The sequence below is a fragment of the Polypterus senegalus genome, chromosome 5 (genome assembly GCF_016835505.1).
Source record: "Polypterus senegalus isolate Bchr_013 chromosome 5, ASM1683550v1, whole genome shotgun sequence".
NCBI lineage: Eukaryota > Metazoa > Chordata > Cladistia > Polypteriformes > Polypteridae > Polypterus > Polypterus senegalus.
In genome coordinates, this window is record NC_053158.1 from 54747490 (window position 1) to 54750707 (window position 3218).

Sequence of the window (3218 nt, forward strand, 5' to 3'; positions counted from 1 at the left end):
TTTTTACAGCAGTTCTATTTATTTATTTGTTTATTTATTTATTTTTTTAAAGATCATATGCTAACATTGCCTTGACTTCACCAAGCTAAGCCAAGTTTCTCGGCCCCTGCTGGTGTGAAAGCATCCCATTATCAGGATATTGTTGGTACCATGCTTACCTGTATGTAATGTGTCAAATGAAGATTGTTGTACATAGTTTACATACTACAGTACAATGGAATTCTTACTTGCATCTTTCCTCAGAAATGTTGACAAAAATACAATACACAACAATAGGCACATACACTCAAAGTGTGTATATAGCTTGCATTGTATGATAAAGTGTTTTGTTTTTAGGATTGTGTGTTAAGCAATCTATGGGTTAAAAACTGCAAACAATTCTGTACCACTTCCTGAAGAAAAAAATGAGAATGGCAATTATATACAGAATGTTTGAGGTGTTTATTAATGCTGTTATCCTTTCTAAGGCAGCAAATGTTGTATACAGTATGTCCTTAAGCTGGGTGTTGGTAATGCTCTGTCCCACCTTTACCACCCTCTGCAGTGTTTTACTTTCTTGAGCCAAGCATGTGCCATACCTAGATATGATTAAGTGAGCAAGAATGAAGTCCCATTGTGCAACTGCACAAGTTTGTGGTAACTGATAGAGGAAAGAAAACTGCCCTCAAACATCTAAAGAAGAAGTGGTGCTGGCGAGCCTTGCTGACAAAAGATGAAATGTATTTTGCCTACTTCAGTTTATCGTTGAGTATCTTGGGACATGGATTGTGTTATGTATAGACTTCACCATTATAAATTTAAAGTGCCATAGAAATATTTTTGTTTGTAATGCACTGTAAAAGCAGCAATATTTGTTACTAAACTGTCTTCTTTCATATTGGTTTTCTAATGCTTGATTTTTCTTGCTGTTTGATCCTCCTCAAAACCAACCACATTCTGTTATTGCCTTTTATCTTGCTGCATTTTGTATGGTTCCTCAACAACCCAAGTAACTTGTGGTTCTAATCTCTCCCATTTTTGCAAAAAAATCCCTAGATGTTCATAAGTGGAACTGCTACAAAATATTTAATTGGAATCCAGAATCTTGATTTTCACACATTTCTGACAGTTGGAAGATGCTTCTCATTTTCCATTTCTTTTTTGCTAATATTATTTGTTACTGCCTATATGTACTTGTATCTTATTGCCAGTCATCCTGTTTGATTGGTAGGTAGGTAGGTTGGACTTTATTTGCCAGGGGAAACTTTGGAATTTTAAAGACGTTCATTAAATAAATATTATAATGACAAACTAAAAATTCACAATAGAATGATTAAAACAAAATGAAAATTTGTGGCTTGACAGTCACAGTGAGGCATTAGGTCGGCCATATTGCTGTTGGTATGAAAGAATGCCACTATTTTTTCTTGACAAACTTCTGCTGAATAATCCGTTGGCTGAAAGTACTCCATGCTAGTGTGTCAGAGAGAAAATGTGCAGCTTTGTTCATAATGGCACTTGGTTTTGTTTAATTCTCTCCATTGCTAAAACCTCCAGGGGGTTCTGAATGTGTCCCATAACTGAGCCAATCTTTTAATTAGCTTGTTAATTCGGGGACCTCGCCTTATGTGATGTTCATTGATCAGCAGCCCCTTTGGTTTTGCTGATGTTAAGTTGCAGACAATTCTTTCTGCACCAAGAAGCAAAATTCTCCAACAGATTCCTCCTATAGTCTGTCCCATTCCATTTATCAATACAACGCATAAATGCAGAATCGTCTGACAATTTCTACAAGTGATATGACCTGGTGTTGTACCTGTAGTCTTAGGAAGTACAGAGTGAATAGAAAAGGAGACAGGACTTTTTCTTGTGGTGCCACAATGTTGCTCATATCTGTGTCAGAAACACCGTCCTGTAGCCTCACAAATTAGCCAGCTGTTTAGAAAAGCAAGAAAATTGATACAGTATATTGCTTAAAACAATGCTTGGGCCTAGCTAGTTAATACCTAACAGAAAAACCTTATGTATATTGAATTTTTAAATTGTTTTCAGCCTCTTTTGCAAGCTGTTGTTTCTGATATGTTTCAGTCATCTGATAGGAAGATGCAGAACAGCTACATGCTCATTTGATATTGATGTAACATCAATCTATAAAGACAGATGCCTGACTGCAATCAACAAGTGGAGGGTAAGCACACCCCTAACATTCTAACAAGTCAGGCAATAGCAAATACAAGAGCCAAGATTGCAGCAATACTTTTTTCATAAATTGGTAAACTAAAATGTAAATAAATACATAATATGAGTACTCAACTAGTTGACGACAACACAATTTTTCGAAAATGCAAGTCCACTGCATTTTGTCCAATTTTAACATCTGTTTAACTCTTAAAACACACACTTCCTATAAATAACCAGACAAGAAATCACAAACGCTTGAAGTGAGAAACATGTAACTGATGCCAGCATGTACAAAATCAACAATAGAGTTTGGTAGGACCCTTCCTGTAGCCTTAATTTCATAGTTATGTATTTTAATACATTTTGCATGTTGGACATACAAGGAAAAATTTCAGAGCAGTCTACACAAAACAGTGCCAATACTACAATATTTTTGCCGATGCCTGATTCTCTCAAAACCCCCGTTTTCCCCCACTTTTGTTTCTGACAGAAGTGAAACTTGCTTCAGCATGCTGCCTTCAGTTGACAAGTAATGAAATGTGCTGTATATACTGTAGGCAGCACATCAGTCCAATTATATCAGCTGAGAAAGGTAAAAACTACAAAGAATGAGTTTTCCAATGATTATGATTGATTTGTGTATATATTGAAATAATTGTTGATTTAAATGCGTTTTACTAGGCAAAGTTAATGGTCCAGATGGAATCTGTTTTTATAGTGTAATGATTGGGTGAAACCAGGTAGTTCTTTTTAGAAAATGTTTTATTTGTCGGCAGATAGCAGAGTAGTCTGAAAATTGTCACCCTTGAAAACTTCTTTTCAATTCAGTTTATTTTTGTACAGCACTCTTCACTGAGCGAAGACTCAGAGAGCTGTAACACATTCACAGGTAACTGCAATTACAAACTATACAAATTATTAATTACATAATTAACACATATATAAAGACAGATTTGTTGAAACACACAGGAAGAAAAGCAGTTCTAAACTAACATAAATGGAACCTAAAAACCCTTTAACAAAAGTTGCGTCCTTTCACCAGTGTTTTGTATTTTTGT